Raw genomic sequence first — 20,268 nt, 5'->3', positions numbered from 1 at the left:
GGAGCTGTCAACCTATCTACCAAAGTGGTTGTAACATTTTTCATCCACACCCATCAGGGAACAGAGTTCTGTTGCTCCACATCCTCACGAACATTTGGTATTATCTTTTTTGTTTCAATTTTCTTTTAGGATTTTAGCCATCCTAATAGATGTGTAAATATCTTACTGATGTGTACTGATATCTTATTTTCATTTTAATTTGCAATTCCCTAATGACTAGTGTTGTTGAACATCTTTTCATATGCTTATTTGCCACCTATGTATTTTTTTGGTTGGTGTCCAGATCCTTTGCCCATTGTTAAATTTTTGTTCATTTGTTTGTGTTTTCTTACTGTTGAGTTTTAAGAGTTCTTTGTATACTTTGGATATAAGTCATTTATCATATGTATTGGTTTACAAATATTTTCTTCTGGTCTGTATCTTGTCTTTTGATTCTCTTAGCAGTGACTTTTGAAGGGCAAAAGTTTTAAATTTTGATGATGTCCAGTACATCAATTTTTTCTTTAATTGCCTCTGCTTTTGATGTTGTATCTCAAAACTCATTGCCAAACTCAAGGTCGTGTAGATTGTCTCCTATGAGTTCTTCTCAAAGTTTTATAGTATTACATTTTATATTTAGATCTGTGATCACTTTGAGTTATTTCGTGAAAAAGGTATAAGTTAGTTTCTGCTGCTGCTTCTTCCTCCTTTCCCTTCTCCTTCCCCCCCCCTTTTTTTTTTTTGCATATGGATGTCTAATTGTTCAGCAGCAATTTTTTCATCCCCAGAAATTGTTAATTTTACAACTAGAAGTTTAGCATTTGTTGAAGAGACTGTTCTATCCCCAAAGAACTGTCTTGGCTCTTTTGTCAAATATCAATTAACTATTTTTGTGTGGGTCTGCTTCTGGGCTCTCTTATTGTATTCCACTGATTTATTTTTATTTATTTATTTTTGTTTTCATATATGCTCCTTTCTAGCTTTATTGAAACAGAATTGATACACAAAAAATTGCACACATTTAGTGTATACCTTTTGTTGAGATTGTACATATACATACCCATATGATAACTACCACTACATTAAGGCACTAACCATATTGACCACCTCCACAAATTCCCATATGTTCCTTTATAGTTTTTTTTCTTTTTAACATCTTTATTGGAGTATAACTGCTTTACAATGGTGTGTTAGTTTCTGCTTTATAACAAAGTGAATCAGTTATTCATATACACATGTTCCCATATCTCTTCCCTCTTGCATCACCCTCTCTATCCCACCCCTCTAGGTGGTCACAAACCACCAAGCTGATCTCCCTGTGCTATGTGGCTGCTTCCCACTAGCTATCTATTCTACGTTTGGTAGTGTATATATGTCCATGCCACTCTCTCACTTTGTCACAGCCTACCCTTCCTCTTCCCCACATCCTCAAGTCCATTCTCTAGTAGGTCTGCATCTCCATTCCCGTATTACCCCTAGTTTCTTCATGACCCTTTTTTTCCCTTAGATTCCATATATATGTATTAGCATATGGTATTTGTTTTTCTCTTTTTGATTTACTTCACTCTGTATGACAGACTCTAGGTCCATCCACCTCACTACAAATAACTCAATTTCGTTTCTTTTTATGGCTGAGTAATATTCCATTGTATGTATATGTATATATATATATATATATATATATATATATATATATATATATATATATAAAGAAGACTTACATCTTCTTTATCCATTCATCTGATTATGGACACATAGGTTGCTTTATAGTTTTTTTGAAATGAACACTTAATGTAAACTCCATTCCTTTAACATATTATAAAATTCACAATTCCATATTGTTAGCCATAGCTTTATTCACCTTGAGTAAAAAAACTTTATATCCACTGAAGAACTCTCCCTCCCCCCAGGCCCTGACAACCACCATTCATTCTACTCTCTGCTTCTATGACTTAGACTGTTTTAGACACCTCATATAGGTGGAATCATGCAATATTTGTCCTTCTGTAACTGGATTATTTCACTTATCACAATGTCTGTATGCTTATTCATGTTGTCCCAAATGGCAGAACCTGCCTCCAATTTAAGGCCAAACAATATTCCATTTGTAAGTAAGACAAACACAGAATTGGATCTTTAAAACACCTCAAAGAAATCAGGGGACAACTTTTTTGACATTGGTTTTGGCAATGATTTTGTAGATATGACACCAAAATCATAGGTGACAAAACCAAAATAGAAAACTAGGACTATATACTTCACACTCAAAAGCTTCTACACAGCGAAGGAAATAATCAGTGAAATGAAAAAGCATATATGTTCCTTATCAGGGTGAAGTCCCCTTCTATTGCGTGTTTATTAAGCATTTTTACCATGCAGGGTTTTTGCATGTTAACAAACATTTTCTTCTCCATTGACATAATTGTGTGGTTTTTAGCTTTCTATCTATTAATATGCTGTATTATTTAATTAAACCAATTTTGTGTTTTGGGGATTAATAATGCTTGGTTGTGTTTATGATTGTTTTATAGTTGGTATATTTAGTTTGTTAGTATTTTACTAGGAATTTTTGCATCTACATCTAAGGAAATTGGTCTGAAACAATCAACAAAATGAAAAGGCAACTATGGAATGAGAGAAAATATTTGCAAATCATACATCAGATAATGAGTTTAAAATACACACAAAAACTCATACAACTCAATAATAACAACAGAAAAACTCCAAGTAATCCAATTAAAAATGCAGGGAGGAACAAAACAGACTTACATCCAAAGAAGTCATCTGGAAGGCCAACAAATATATGAAAAGATGTTCAATGTCACCAATCATCAGGGAAATGCATCAAAACCACAGACACCACCTTATATCATATACAATGACTAACATCAAGGATACAGGAGATAACATGTCATTGAGGATGCAGAGAAAAGGGAACCCCTATACACTGTTGGTGGGAATGTAAATAATTTTAGCCTCTATGAAAAACAGCAGAGGTTCCTCCACAAAACTAAAAATAGAACTATCATATGATTCACAGCCCTACTTCTGGGCATACATCTGAACTAAACTAGAACAGTATATTGAGGAGATAAATGCACTCACGTGTTCATTGAATTATCAAAATAGCCAAGACATGAAAACAAATTAAGTGGCTGTCAATGGATGAATGGATTTTTTTAAAGCAATATATATACTATATATAAAAAATATATATATTATATATAATGAATATTATATGGCATGGAAAAGAAGAAAATCCTGCCATTTGTGACAACATGGTTGGACCTTGAGGACATCATACTAAGTGAGACAAGTCAGCCAGAGGTAGACAAACACTGCATGATGCGCCATACATGTAGAATCTTATAGAGCCAAATTTATGAAAACAAATTAGTATGGTTGTTGCCAGCAGCTTAGAAAAGGGGGAAGTAGGGTGACATTATTCAAGGGCACAAACTTGCACCTATACATATATGAGTTCTAGAGATCTAATGCACAGCATAGTGATAGTCAACGATACTGTATTATAAACTTCAAAGCTGCTTAAGAGACTAGATTTTATTTTTTATTTTATATTTATTGGAGCAAAATGGTTTTACAATGTTGTATTAGTTTCTGCTGTACACTGAAGTGAATCAGCTATATGTAAACCTATACCCCCTCCCTCTTGGACCTCCCTCCCACCCCCATCCCATCCATCTAGGTTGTCACAGAGCACTGAGCTGAGCTCTCTGTGCTATACAGGAGGTTCCCACTAGCTATCTATTTACACATGGTAGTGTATTTATGTCAAACCTAATCTCCCAATTCGTCCCACCCTCCCCTTCCACCCCAGTGTCCACATGTCTGTTCTCTATGTCTACTCTCAATTCCTGCACTACAAATAGATTCATTGGTACCATATTTCTAGATTCCACATATGTGCATTAGTAAACAATATTTGTTTTTCTATTTCTGTCTTACTTCAATCTGTATGACAGACTCTAGGTCCATCCACATCTCTACAAATGACACAATTTCATTCCTTTTTATGGCTAATATTATATTGTATATATGTACCACATCTTCTTTATCCATTCGTCCATCATTAGACACCCAGGTTATTTCAATGTCCTGGCCATTGTAAATAGTGCTGCAATGAACATTGAGGTAAATATGTCCTTTTGAATTATGGTTTTCTCAGGGTATATGCCCAGTAGTGGGACTGCTGGGTCATATGGTACTTCTATTTTCAGTTCTTTAAGGAAACTGCATACTGTTCTCCATAGTGACCATATCAATTTACATTCCCACCAACAGTGCAAAAGGGCTCCCCTTTCTCCACACCCTCTCCAGGATTTATTGTTTGTAGATTTTTTGATGATGGCAATTCTGACCAGTGTCAGGTGATACCTCACTGTAGCCCTGATCCTCATTTCCCTAATAACCAGTGATGCTGGACATCTCATGTGCCTCTTAGCCATCTGTATGACTTCCTTGGTGAAATGTCTATTTAGGTCTTCCACCCATTTTTTAACTGGATTCTTTGGGTTTTTTTATATTGAGCTCCATGAGCTATTTGTATATATTGGAGATTAATCCATTGTCTCTTGTTTCATTTTCAAATATTTTCTCCCATTCTTGGAGTGGACTTTTTGTGTTGTTTATGGTTTACTTTGCTGGGCAAAAGCTTTTACGTTTAATTAAGTCCCATTTGTTTATTTTTGTTTTTATTTCCGTTACTCTAGGAGATGGGTCAAAAAAGATCTTGCTGTGGTTTATGTCAAAGAGTGTTTATCCTATGTTTTCCACTAAGATTTTTATAGTGTCTGGTCTTAAATTTAAGTCTTTAATCCATTTGGAGTTTACTTTTGTGTATGGTGTTAGGTAGTGTCCTAATTTCATTCTTTCACATGAAGCTGTCTAGTTTTCCCAGCACCACTTATTGAAAGACTGTCTTTTCTCCATGGTATGTTCTTGCCTCCTTTATCATAAATTAGGTGACCATATGTGTGTGGGTTTATCTCTGGGATTTCTATCCTCTTCCATTGATCTATATTTCTGTTTTGGTGCCAGTACCAGACTGTCTTGATAACCATAGCTTTGTAGTATAGTCTGAAGTCAGGGAGCCTGATTCCTCTAGCTCTATTTTTCTTTCTCAAGATTGCTTTGGCTATTCAGGGTCTTTTGTGTTTCCATACAAATTGTGAAATTTTTTGTTCTAGTTCTGTGAAAAATGCCACTGGTAGTTTCATAGGATTGCATTGAATCTGTAGATTGCTTTGGGTAGTATAGTCATTTTCACAGTGTTGATTCTCCCAATCCAAGAACATGGTATATCTCTCCATCTGTTTGTATCATCTTTAATTTCTTTCATGAGTGTCTTACAGTTTTCTGCATACAGGTCTTTTGTCTCCTTAAGTATGTTTATTCCTAGGTATTTTATTCTTTTTGTTGCAATGGTAAATGGGAGTGTTTCCTTAATTTTTCTTTCAGATTTTTCATCATTAGTGTATAAGAATGCAAGAGATTTCTGTGCATTAGTTTTGTATCCTGAAACCTTACCAAATTCATTGATTAGTTCTAGTAGTTTTCTGGTGGCATCTTTAGGATTTTTTATGTATAGTATCATGTCATCTACAAACAGTGACAATTTTACTTCTTCTTTTCCAATTTGTTTTCCTTTTATTTCTCTTTCTTCTCTGATTGCCGTGGCTAGGACTTCCAAAACTATGTTGAATAATAGTGGCGAGAGTGGACATCCTTGTCTTATTCCTGACCTTAGAGGAAATGCTTTCCATTTTTCACCATTGAGAATGATATTTGCTGTAGGTTTTTCATATATGGACTTTATTATGTTGCAGTAGGTTCCCTCTCTGCCTACTTTCTGGAGGGTTTTTATCATAAATCATTGTTGCATTTTGTTGAAAGCTTTTTCTGCATCTATTGGGATGATCATATGGTTTTTATCCTTCAATTTGTTTATGTGGTGTATCACATTCATTGATTTGCATATATTGAAGAATCCTTGCATCCCTGGGATAAATCCCACTTTATCATGGTGTATGATCCTTTTAATGTGTTTTTGGATTCTGTTTGCTAGTATTCTGTTCAGGATTTTTGCATCTGTGTTCATCAGTGATATTGGTCTGTAATTTTCATTTTTTGTGATATCTTTGGCTAGTTTTGCTATCAGGGTGATGGTCGCCTTGTAGAATGAATTTGGGGGTATTCATCCTCTTCAATTTTTTGGAAGAGTTTGAGAAGGATGGGTGTTAGCCCTTCTCTAAATGTTCTATAGAATTCGCCAGTGAAGCCATCTGGTCCTGGACTTTTGCTGTTGGAAGACTTAATTACAGTTTCAATTTCATTACTTGTGTTAGGTCTGTTTATATTTTCTAACTGTTCCTGGTTCAGTCTTGGAAAATTCTACCTTTCCAAGAATTAGTCCATTTCTTCCTGGTGTCCATTTTATTGGTGTATAGTTGTTTGTAGTAGTAGTCTCTTATAATCCTTTGTATTTCTGCAGTGTCAGTTGTGATTTCTCCTTTTTCATTTCTAATTTTATTGATTTGTGTCCTCTACCTTTTACTTTCTTTTATTTTTTTTACATCAGGTTTTTATTAGTTATATATTTTATACATATTAGTGTATATATATGTTAACCTCAGTCTTCCAGGTCATACCACCCCCCACCCTCACTTTCCCCTCTTGGGTCCGTACGTTGGTTCTCTACATCAGTGTCCCTATTTCTGCCTTGAAAACCGGTTCATCTGTAACATTATTCTATTCCATATATAGGTGTTAATTTACTGTATTTGTTTTTTGTCTTAGTTTGCTCCATATAACAGTCTCTAGGTCCACCCACTTATCTACAAATGACAAATTTTCATTCATTTTTATGGCTGAGTAATATTCCATTGTATATATGTACCACAACTTCTTTATCTATTCATGTGTTGATGGGCATTTAGGTTGCTTCCATGACTTGGTTATTGTAAATAGTGCTGCAGTGAACTTTGGGGTGTCCTTTTGAATTATGGTTTTCTCTGGGTATATGCCCAGTAGTGGGATTGCTGGGTCATATCATAATTCTATGTTTAGTTTTTTAAGGAACCTCCATACTCTTCTCCATAGTGGCTGTATCAACGTACATTCCCACCAACAGTGCAAGAGGCTTCCCTTTTCTCCATATCCTCTCCAGCATTTGTTGTTTGTAGATTTTCTGATGATACCCATTGTAACTAGTGAAGATGACACCTCATTGTAATTTGGATTTGCACTTCTCTAATAATTAGTGATTTGAGGAGCTTTTCATGTGCCTCTTGGCCATCTGTATGTCTACTTTGGAGAGCTGTCTATTTAGGTCTTCTGCCCATTTTTGGATTGGGTTGTTTGTTTTCTTATTATTGAGCTCCATGAGCTATTTATATATTTTGGAGATTAATCCTTTGTCCACTGATCCATTTGCAAGTATTTTCTTCCATTCTGAGCGTTGTCTTTTTGTCTTGTTTATAGTTACCTTTGCTGTGCAAAAGCTTTTATGTTTCATTAGGACCCGTTTGTTTATTTTTGTTCTTATTTCCATTACTCTAAGAGGTGGGTCAAAGAGTATCTTGCTGTGGCTTATGGCCAAGAATGTTCTTCCTATGTTTTCCTGTAAGAGTTATATAGTGTCTGGTCTTACATTTAGGTATTTAATCAATTTTGAGTTTATATTTGTGTATGATGTTAGGGAATGTTTTAATTTCATTCTTTTACATGTAGTTGTCCAGCTTTCCCAGCACTACTTATTGAAAAGACTGTCTTTTCTCCATTGTATATCCTTGCCTCCTTCATCAAAGATTAGTTGACCATAGGTGCATGGGTTAATTTCTGGGCTTTCTGTCCTGTTCCATTGATCTGTATTTCAGCGTTTGTGCCAGTACCATATTGTCTTGATTACTGTAGCTTTTTTTTTTTTTTTTTTTTTTTTTTTTGCGGTACACGGACCTCTCACCGTTGTGGCCTCTCCTGTTGCGGAGCACAGGCTCCGGACACACAGGCTAAGTGGCCATGGCTCATGGGCCTAGCCACTCCGCGGCATGTGGGATCTTCCCGGACCAGGCCACGAACCCGTGTCCCCTGCATTAGCAGGCAGACTCTCAACCACTGTGCCACCAGGGAAGCCCTGATTACTGTAGCTTTGTAGTATAGTTTGAAGTTGGGGAGACTCAATCTTCCAGCTCCATTTTTTTTCCCTCAAGATTGCTATGGCTATTCGGGGTGTTTTGTGTCTCCTTACAAATTTTAAGATTTTTTGTTCTAGTTTTGTTTAAAAAGGAAGAAAAAAGAAAAAAAAATGCCATTGGTAATTTTATAGGGATTACATTGAATCTGTAGATTGCTATGAGTAGTACAGTCATTTTCACAATATTGATTCTTCCAATCCAGAGCGTGGTATATCGCTCCATCTGTTTGTGTCATCTTTGATTTCATTAATTAGTGTCATAGTTTTCTGAGTACAGGTCTTTTACTTCCTTAGGTAGGTTTATTCCTAGATATATTATTCTTTTTGAGGCAGTGGTAGATGGGAGTGTTTCCTTAATGTCTCTTTCAGATTTTTCATCATTAGTGTATAGGAAGGCAGGAGATTTCTCTGCATTAATTTTGTATCCTGCAATTTTACCACATTCATTGATTAGCTCTAGTAATTTTCTGGTGGCATCTTTAGGATTCTGTATATATACTATTATGTCATTTGCAAACCGTAACAGTTTTACTTCTTCTTTTCCAATTTGTATTCCTTTTATTTCTTTTTCTTCTCTGATTGCCATGTCTAGGACCTCCAATACTATGTTGAATAATAGTGGTGAGAGTGGACATCCTTGTCTCATTCCTGATCTTAGAGGAAATGCTTTCAGTTTTTCACCATTGAGAATGATGTTTGCTGTGGGTTTGTCATATATGGCCTTTATTTTGTTGAAGTAGGCTCCCTCTATGCTCTCCCACATTCTGGAGAGTATCATAAATGGGTGTTGAATTTCGTCCAAAGCTTTTTCTGCATCTGTTGAGATGATCATATGGTTTTTGTTCTTCAATTTGTTAATATGGTGTATCACATTGATTGATTTGCGTATATTGAAGAATCCTTGCATCCTTGGGGTAAATCCGACTTGATCATGATGTATGATCCTTTTAATGTGTTGGTGGATTCTGCTAGTATTTTGTTGAGGATCTTGAATCTATATTCATTCGTGATATCAGTCTGTAATTTTCTTTTTTTGTATTATCTCTCGCTGTTTTTGGTATCAGGGTGATGTTTGCCTCATAGAATATGTTTGGGAGTGTTCCTTCCTCTGCAGTTCTTTAGAAGAGTTTGAGAAGGGTGGGTGTAAGCTCTTCTCTAAATGTTTGATAGAATTCATGTGTGAAGCCATCTGGTCCTGGGCTTTTGTTTGTTGGATTATTTATAATCACAATTTCAATTTCATTACTTGTGATTGGTCTGTTCATATTTTCTATTTTTTCCTGGTTCAGTCTTGGAAGGTAGTACCTTTCTATGAATTTGTCCATTTCTTCCAGGTTGTCCATTTTATTGGCATAAATTTCCTTGTAGTAGTCTCTTAAGATGCTTTGAGTTTCTGCAGTGTCCATTGTAACCTCTCCTTTTTCATTTCTAATTTTATTGATTTGAGTCCTCTATTGTTTTCTTGATGAGTCTGGCTAAAGGTTTCCAATTTTGTTTATCTTCTCAAAGAACCAGCTTTTAGTTTTATTGATCTTTGCTATTGTTTTCTTCATTTCTATTTCATTTATTTCTGCTCTGATCTTTATGCTTTCCTTTTGCTAACTTTGGGCTTTGTTTGTTCTTCTTTCTCTAGTTGCTTTAGGTATAAGGTTAGATTGTTTATTTGATATTTTTTCTTCTTTCTTGTGGTACGATTGTATTGCTATAAAAACTTCCCCTTTAGAACTGCTTTTGCTGCATCTCATAGGTTTTGGATTGTCTTGTTTTCATTGTCATTTGTTTATAGGTATTTTTTGATTTCCTCTTTGATTTCTCCAGTGATCTCTCAGTTATTTAGTAACATATTGTTTAGCCTCCATGTGTTTGTGATTTTTATGGTTTTTTAAATTACATTTGTAATTAAATTCTTATGTCATAACATTGTGGTCAAAAAAGGTGCATGATATGCTTTCAGTTTTCTTAAATTTACCAAGGCTTGATTTGTGATCCAAGTTGTGATCTCTCCTGGGGAATATTCTGTGTGCACTTGAGAAGAGAGTGAAATGTGCTGTTTTCAGATCGACTGTCCTATAAATATCAATTAAATCCATCTGGTCTATTGTGTCATTTCAATCTTGTGTTTCCTTATTAATTTGTTGTTTGGATGATCTGTCCATTGGTATAAGTGAGGTGTTAAATTCCCCCACTATTACTGTGTTACTGCTGATTTACTCTTTTAAAGCTGTTAGCCTTTGCCTTATGTATTGAGGTGCTCCTATGTTGGGTGAATATATATTTATAATTGTTGTATCTTCTTGGATGGATCCCTTTATCATTACATAGTGTCCTTCCTTGTCTCTTGTAACATTCGTTATTTTAAAGTCTATTTTATCTGATATGAGTGTTGCTACTCCAGCTTTCTTTAGATTTCCTTTTGTATGGAATATCTTTTTCCATCTCCTCACTTTCAGTCTGTAGGTGTCCCTAGGTCTGAAGTGGGTCTCTTGTAGACAGCATATATATGGGTCTTGTTTTTGTATCCATTTGGAGAGCCTGTGTCTTTTGATTGGAGTATTTAATCCATTCACGTTTAAGGTAATTATCAATATGTATGTTCCTATGACCATTTTCTTAATTGTTTTGGGTTTGTTTTTGTAGGTCCTTTTCTCCTCTTGTGTTTCCCACTTAGAGAAGTTCCTTTAGCATTTGTTGTAGAGCTGGTTTGGTGGTGCTGAATTCTCTTAGCTTTTGCTGGTCTGTAAAGCTTTTGATTTCTCTGTTGAATCTGAGTGAGATCCTTGCTAAGGAGAGTAATCTTGCTTGTAGGTTTTTCTCTTTCCTCACTTTATGTATATCCTGCCACTCCCTTCTGGCCTGCAGAGTTTCCACTGAAAAATCAGCTGATAACCTTATGGGAATTCCTTTGTATATTATTTTTTTGCTTTTCCCTTGTTGCTTTTAATATTTTATCTTTTAATTTAATTTTTGTTATTTTGATTAATATTGTCTTGGTGTGTTTCTCCTAGGGTTTATCCTATATGGGACTCTCTGCACTTCCTGGACTTGCATGACTATTTCCTTTTCCATGCTAGCAAAGTTTTCCACTATAATCTCTTCAAATATTTCCTCAGACCCTTTTTTTTTCTCTACTTCTTCCTGGACCCCTATAATTTGAATGTTGTTGCGTTTTGTGTTGTCCCAGAGGTCTTTGAGATTGTCTTCAGTTCCTTTCATTCTTTTCTTTATTCTGCTACTTGGCAGTTATTTTCACCCTTCTGTCTTCCAGCTCACTTATTCTTCCTTGTGCCTCAGTTATTCTGTTATTGTTGCCTTCTATTGTGTTTTGCATTTCAGTTATTGTGTTGCTCATCTCTGTTTTATTGTTCTTTAGTTCTTGTAGAGCTTTTTAAACATTTTTTGTTTTTTCTCAATCCTTGTCTCCATTCTATTTCCGAGATTCTGGATCATCATTACTATTGTTACTCTGAATTCTTTTTCAGTAGGTTGCCTATTTCCTCTTCATTTATTTGGCCTTGTAGGTTTTCACCTTGGTCCTTCATCTGTAACATAGTTTTTTGTTGTCTTTTTTTTTCTTTGATGGGTGGGATTGTGTTCCTTTATTACTGGTTGTTTGACCTGAGGCTTCCAGCATAGCACTGGGTCTTGGTGCCAAGATGAGAACCTCTGGGAGACCTCACTCCGATAATTATTCCCTGGGGTCTGAGGTTCTCTGTTAGTCCAGTGGTTTGGACTTGGATCTCTCACCACAGGAGCTCATTCCCGACCCCCAGCTTGTGAACCAAGATCTTGCAAGCTGCATGAGGCAGAAAAAAAAAAGAAAAAACGGAGCAGAACAATAACAAAGAGTAAAAAATAAAATAAGATTAGAAAAATAACAGATATGTGGGAAAGAATAAATAAAAATATAGATGAAACCACAACTGGAAGGTAAAAAAAAAAACCCACAGTAGTAAAAAAGAGAAAAAAAAAGCTGGAAAAGTTCTTGGTTGTGAGGGGCAGGGCTTAGGCAGGGTTGGGGTTTAGGTGGTGGGTGGGGCCTCTGCTTAGAACACACAGGGCTGGAAAATGCCCTGGGGGTGTGAGGGGTGGGGCTTATCCTCAACACAGCAGGAGGGGCCCAGGAGTGCCTCTGGCCTTAGAGGGCAGACCACCAGGTCAGGTCCCCAGCAGGCTTACTGGGCCCGAGTGGACAGGGGAAATGCTAGGCATGTTCCCCCCTGATCCTCTGATCTCAGACGGCCCCTCCCAATTGTCCTCTCCTCTCCCCCCCCACCATGCCCCTAGGACCCATGTGGCCAGAGGGGGAGCTGGACGGCAGAGGACCAGACCCAGAAGCCCAATGGGCTTTCTGGGGCTGAATGTGGGCGGGGAAACACCCACCATGCCTCCCTGATGCATTGGTCCTGGAGGGCTCCCCCACTTCTGCCTTTCCTCCTCTTCCCCCCTCCTCACTCTCTCCCACATCCCCAGGACCCACGAGGCCAGATGGTGCCCCAGAGAACAGTGAACCAGGCACGGGAGCCCAGCAGGCTTCCCAGGGCCCAGGTGGATGGAAGAAACACTGTGCCTCCCCTGATCCTCCGGTCTTGGAGAGCCCCTCCCGTCCACCTCTCCTCTTCTCCCCTCTGCCTCCCTCCTATGCCCCTAGGACCAACATGACCCAGAATGGGCCTCAGAGGGTGGTGGACCCTTCCTGGGAGCCCAGCAGTCTTCCCAGGGCCCAATTGGGAGGGGAAACACCATGTGCACTCCCTCCTCATCCTCCAAGGCCCCAAGGGTCCCTCCAGGCAAGGGAACTCCTCCTCCCTCCCAGCCACCCCTAGGGCATCAGTCCTGTCTGGCCTCCACTTCTTCTCCCCCCTCACTCCCCACAACATCCTACCCTGTCAGTTGGGGGTTCCTTCCATCCTTGGTCGTCGAGGTCCCCCACTGGCATCCGGCAGGTACCCTAGTTGGGGGAGACACAAACTCCATGTCCTCCCTTGCTGCCATCTTCAAGAGACTAGTTCACTGATTTATAAGGGTTTTTTTTTTTATAATACCACTCTATCTTCATAACTGTGGCTTTATAGTAAGACTTAAAGTGTCAGTCCTCCAACTTTGTTCTTTAGTATTTTGACCATTCTAAGTCTTTTGCCTTTCCTAAAACTTTAGAATCGGTTTTTCAATATTCATAAAATATCTTGCTAGGATTTTGATATTATCATGAATAATCCCTGTTGAAATGAAGGATTACATTAATTGATGTTCAAGTGTTGAACCAGCTTTGCCTACCTGGAATAAATCCCACTTGGTACTGTTACATAATTCTTTATACATTGTTGGATTTGGTTTTCTAATATTCTCTTAAGGATTGTACCATCTATGATCATGAGAGAAACTGCCATGTAGTTTTCCTTCCTTGTAATGTCTTTATATGGTTTTGTTAGGGTAATGTTGACCATATAAAATGAGTTAGGAAGTGTTCTGCTGCTTCTGTTTTCTTGATATTGAAGAGAATTGGTATCAGTTCTTTAAATCTTTGGTAGAGCTCGCCATTAAAACCATCTAAGCCTAGTGTTTTCTTTTTTGAAATATTATTAATTATTGATTCAATGTATTTAATGGATATAGACCTATTTGGACTATCTGTTTTTCCTCATGTGACTTTTTGTAGTCTATGTCTTTTAATTGATACATTTCATTTGTTATCAAAACTGTAGGCGTACATTTTTTCATAATGTTCATATATTATCCTTTTGATATCTAAGGAATCAGTAATAAGGATACCTCTTTCATTTCCAAGATTGGTAAATTGTGTCCTCTATTTTTATTTCTTGGTTAATCTGGCTAGAAATTAATCAATTTTATTTATCATTCTAAATAGCTGGCATTTTGGTTTTGTTGATTCACTGCAGTATTTTCTGTTTTCAACTTCACAGATTTCTGCTCTAATTTCTATTAATTTCTTCTGCTTGCTTTAGGCTTAAATTACTCTTCTTTCTCTAGTTTCCTAAGTTGGAAGTTAGACATGAGCTATTGATTATTTAAAGACTTTATAGGGCTTCCCTGGTGGTGCAGTGGTTGAGAGTCCACCTGCCGATGCAGGGGACACGGGTTTGTGTCCCAGTCTGGGAAGATCCCACATGCCATGGAGTGGCTGGGCCCGTGAGCCATGGCCGCTGAGCCTGTGCATCCAGAGCCTGTGCTCCGCAACGGGAGAGGCCACAACAGTGAGAGGCTCGTGTACCGCAAAAAATAAATAAATAAATAAATATAAGTCCCCATGTATAATAGTGGATTTGTTTATTTTTCATTGCAAATCGATCAGTTTTTGCTTCCCATATTTTGACACACTATTGTTTGGTGCCAAGATATTAAGGATTGTTATATCTCCTAAGAGAATCTACTCCTTTATAATTATCTTCTTTATCTCTGATAATTTTCCTGTTCTGAAGTCTGCTTTGTATGAGATTAATATAGCTACTCCAGCTTTCTTTGATTAGTATTAGCATGTGTTTCTCCATCCCTTTACTTTTAATTTATCTGTGATTTTAGATTCAAAACAGGTTTCTTATAAACAACATATATTGAGATCTTGCTTTGTTTATCCATTCTGATAATCTCTGTCTTTTAATTCGTGTATAGACCATTCATATTTAGTGATTACTGATACCATTGTTTTAATATTTACCACATTTATAACTGTTTTCTATTTGTTGTACTCTGTGTTTCTTTTTTCCTCCCCCTTATTTTTTGCCTTTTCTGACTTTAATTGAGCATATTATATAAATCCATTTTCTCTCATCTCTTAGCATATCAATTGTACATTTTTTTAAAATTAGTGGTTGTCGTGGAGTTTGCTACATATATTTGTGAATAATTTAAGATCACTCTCAAAATACATTATACAACTTCACAGGTAGTACAGATACCTTATACTAGAGCATTCCTAATTCCTGCCTTCCATCTCTCACTATTATATAAATGAGTCAAAGATGACCTCTGTGAAATGTCCTCTAAAATTGTTTATTTTTTCACTGCATGCTGAGATTCATTAGCTTAAAAGCCCACAGGTGCCAAACTGAAAGTTTTACATATGCAATTATGTAAGCAGATTTTTAGACATTTAGAGACTGACTACTTTGTATATCCCATGAAACCTCACCCACATCTGTTCGTTAGTGATAAAATAGAGACTTGTTATGAGACCCAAAGCTGCCAGACATTTTAGAGTTCTCTGACCTAGAGTCTCCCTTCCTTGCTGCTTAGTAACATCACCCAAACAGTTAATCCCCTCTCCAGTTCTCCTTTGTCCCCTCCTCTCCTAAGTAATTACTCCCATGCTACAGTCTCTGGACAGTCTCTTGCTATAAGAGACTTTCTTCATATTCAAACCTCTCAGGGTGTCACCCATTAAAGCTTATATAAGTGATAGCACTTCGTGGTCATATTGTTTTCCTAGATCAGGCCTGGAGTCCCTTGAATTCCCTACACTTATAACATTGCTGTCATTCATTCCACTTATCTATATACTATGATGGTCCAATACGTTGTTACTATTATCACTCTGAACATTTGATCATTGGGGAATAAGAAAAAGAAAAGATTTTATTTTACCTTAATTTATTCCTTCCTAGATGTCTTTCCTTTTTTTATGTAGATCCAGATTTCTAACCTATATTCTTTTCCATCTCCCTGAAGCACTACTTTTAGTATTTCTTACAGGGCAGACCTGCTGGCAATAAATTCCTTCAATTTGTGTTTGATAGAGTCTTTATTTTTCCTTTACTTTTGAAGGACAGTTTTTTTGTTTGTTTGTTTGTTTGTGGTATGTGGACCTCCCACTGTTGTGGCCTCTCCCGTTGCGGAGCACAGGCTCTGGATGCACAGGCCCAGTGGCCATGGCCCACAGGCCCAGCCGCTCCACGGCAGGTGGGATCCTCCCAGACCGGGGCACGAACCCGCGTCCCCTGCATCGGCAGGAGAACTCTCAACCACTGTGCCACCAGGGAAGCCCAACAGTTTTGTTTTAATATAGAATTCCATGTTGGTGTATTTTTCTTTCAGCATTTTAAATATTTTACTCTATTCTCTTTTGCTTGCATGATTACTGATGAGAAGTCTGGTATAGTTTTCATCTTTGTTTTTCTATAGTTAAGGCTAAACCCCTAGCTTCTTCCAAGATTTTCTCTTTTTCTTTGGTTTTCTGCAATTTGAATATGATATGCCTAGGTATGGAATTTTTGTTTTTTATCCTGCTTTGTGTTTTCTGTGCTAAAGTTTCTACTGACATTGTCCTCAAACTCACTGGTTCTTTTTTGGCCATGTCTGTCTACTGATCATCCTATCAAAAAGATTTTTCATTTCTGTTAGTTTTTTTTTATTTCTAGAATTTCTTTTTGATTCTTTCTAGTGTTTTTATCTCTCTGCTTATATTACTCATCTGCTCTGGCATGTTGTCTATTTTATCATTAGAATTCTTAACCTAATAATTATATTTATTTTAAATTTTCTGATAATTCTAAACTCTGTGCCATATCTGAGTTGATATATTTGATTTGTCTCTCCAGGCTATGTTTTTGCTTGCCTTTTAGCATGCTGTAATTTTTTGTTAAAACTTATACACTATGTATCACATAATAGGATCTGAAGTAAATAGGCATTTAGTGTCATATCTTAAGTTAATCTGGATAGGAGATAGGCTTTGTCTAATGTCTGCTATAGCTGTAGATGCCAGAAACTTTTTAACTTGAAGTATAGTTGATTTACAACATTATTTTAATTTCTACTGTACAGCAAAGTGATTCAGTTATATATACGTTTTAAAAATATTCTTTTCCATTATGGTTTATCTCAGGATATTGCATATACATCCCTGTACTACCCAGTAGGACCTTGTTTATCCTTTCTATATATAATAGTTTGCATTTGCTAACCCCAAACTCCCACTTCATCCCTCCCCCACACCTCCTCCCCCTTGGCAACCATAAGTCTGTTCTCTATGAGATGCCAGAGACTTTTATTTCTTCTGGTGTTTTTGTTATTTGCTGCACTTCTCTCTTTGGGCTTTCCTAAAAATTCTCTCTTAAGTAGAGTCTGAGCCTTGGAACTCTTTCACTCTAATCCACTATTATTATACTGGAGGCCTAGTGTTGTAATGGTAAGGTGAAGCAGTCTATAATCCTGTAATTAAGTCTCAGTCTTTAAGTGGGCCTGTGTCACTGGGTGTGATATTCACAAGTATTTTCTCAGCTATTCTTTTTCTTAAGTGAGATAGAAAGGCTTACAGGTGGCTGGAGTTGAGTGATTTTTATTTCCACACTTCAGATAAGGTTCTGGTAGTGTTTTCCCTTATTGAGCAGACCTTTCTAATAGAGAATTTTCTGGTCCTTTTCCCTTCCCTGACAGAAACATGAGTGTTTTTATGTGGTTCTTTACCATGAATACCTGATTATGTCCAAGTAAAATCCACAAAAGTATGGCACTTCTGCTGCCCCCAGAAATTTCTCACTCTCATTCTAGACCACACTTAGCCTCCAGCAGTTCATCGAAGTTACCATTTAAGTGTTCTTACCAGTTTATTATACCAGAAGCTCCTGTTCCATTTAGGCTGGTCTCAGCTATGATTCTCTGCATCCACCTGTCTCTCCAGATTTCAGGATGCAGTTTGCCCTGAGAGCTCGATTCTCTGAATGATCCAAGAAAAGTCATTAATTTTCAGTTTGTTCAGCTGTTTCTTATTGAAAAGACAAGAATGATGATTTCCACACTCTTTACGTGTCAGAGCTGAAAATGTAAGTCCCCTTGATTATTTATTTATTTATTTATTTATTTGTGGTACACGGGCCTCACACTGTTGTGGCCTCTCTTGTTGCGGAGCACAGGCTCCGGACGCGCAGGCTTAGCGGCCATGGCTCACGGGCCCAGCTGCTCTGCAGCATGTGGGATCTTCCCAGATGGGGCACGAACCCGTGTCCCCTGCATCAGCAGGCAGACTCTCAACCACAGCGCCACCAAGGAAGCCCCCTTGATTTATTTTTGAATGTTAAAATAACCGTGAGCTTCACAGATAAAGCTCTTTGATTATGATGCATTATTATTTTCACATATTGCAGGATTAGATTTACTAAAATTTTGTCAGTAATTTTTATATTTATGTTCATAAGGGATATTAGTTTGTAGTTTCCTTTTTAAATAATACCTCTGTTCCTTTGGTATCATGGTAATGTTGGCTCACAGAATCAGTTGGAAAGTATGCCCTCCTCTTTACCTTTCTGAGGAATTTGTGTAACATTGGTACTATTTCTTCCTGAAATGTTTGGTAGAATTCGCCAGTAAAGCCATCTGGGTCTGGAGTTTTCTTTGTAGGAAGTGTTTAGCTATAAATTCCATTACTTTTGTACATGTAAGACCATGGAAGTAATCTGTTTCTTCATGAATAAACTTTTGTATTTTGTGTCTTTCAGTGAAGTTGTACATTTCATTAAAGTTATTGAATTTATTGGCATTAAGTGGTTGATAATATTCTCTTACTACCTCTTTAATATCTGTAGAATATTTATAGATGTTACCCTCTCTTTCCTGATAAAGGTCATTTTTTACTTCTCTTTCTCTCTCATGTATATATGTAGAAATACATGGATGCATATAGCTATTTGTTCCCTGATCAGTCTGGCTAGAGATTTATCATTTTATTGAATTTCTCAAAGAACCAGCTTTTGGCTTCATTGATTTTATCTACATTTTTATTTAATTAATTTCTACTCCTACCTTTATTATGTCCTTCCTTCTGCTTACATTGAGCTTAATTTTTTCTTCTTTTCTATTTTCTTAAGGGGGAAGCTAAAGTCATTGGTTTGAGACATTTCCTATATGAGTATATTTAGTGTCATAAATTTCTGTATTGTTTTAGATGTCTTGTGTACATTTTAATATGTTGTCATTTATGTTCAGATCAAAATACTTTTTAATGGCTCTTTTGATTTATTATTTGAAGTAGGAGGTATTTAGAAGTACTTCATTTTATTTCCAAATAGTTGTAGATTATCTAGATATCTTTGTTATTAACTTCTTATTTAATTCCCTTGTAATCAGAGAACAGAGTTTCTATGAATTGATTTCTTTTAAATTTATTGAAACTTATTTTATGGCTCAGAATGAGGTTTGTCTAGATAAATGTTCTGAGTAGACTTGCAGCATATTTATTCAGATGTTTTAAGTGGAATGTTCTATAAAATTTAATTAGCTGTAGTTGGTTAATAGTGTTCTTCAAACCTATATCCTGAATGATTTTCTGCCTACTTGTTCTATAAATTACTGAGAGAAGAGTGTATAATATTTTACTCTAATCATGAATTTGCCTATTGTTCCTTATAATACTACCAGATTTTCTTTCATATTTTCAGTCTCTGTTATTAGGTGCATACACATCTAGGATTGTTATGTATTCTTGATTAGTTGGTCCTTTTGTCATTTTGAAAAAGCCCTCTTTACCTCTGATAATATTATTTTCTATAAAATCTATTCTGCCTGATATTAACATAGCCACTTGAGCATTCTTTTGATTAGAGTTAGCATGGAATAGCTTTATCTTTTACTTTTAACCTATTTTGACTTTATATCCAAAGTGAGTTTCTCATTGGCAACATGTAATTGAGTCTTGCTTTTTTATCCAGTATAATAAGCCCCACTTTTCACTTGGGGAGTTCAGACCATTTATTTAACATGATTATTTTAACAGTCATGCTTAAATCTACCATCTTCTTAGGTGTTTTCTACTTTTTCCATCTGTTTTCTTTTTCCTCTTTTTCTGCCTTCTTTTGGTCTTTTTGCTTTTGTTAGTTTCAAAGCTATAATTCTGATTTTGGTTTCTGTTGATTGCTTTAAGTTTCATAATATACAAATTTATCATATGGTATACCTGTATGTGAAGTAGTATCATATTTCTTATAGCATTATACTTTCATTTCCCTCTCCCTAGAATTTGGGCTATTGTTGAAATATATTTTATTTCTACATATGTTATAAACACCACAATACAAAGCTATTGATTTGCTTTAAATAGGCTATTCCCTAATAAAGAGATTTAAAAATAA

The sequence above is a fragment of the Kogia breviceps genome, chromosome 3, assembly GCF_026419965.1.
Source record: "Kogia breviceps isolate mKogBre1 chromosome 3, mKogBre1 haplotype 1, whole genome shotgun sequence".
Lineage (NCBI taxonomy): Eukaryota > Metazoa > Chordata > Mammalia > Artiodactyla > Physeteridae > Kogia > Kogia breviceps.
This window is presented reverse-complemented; position numbering follows the sequence as displayed.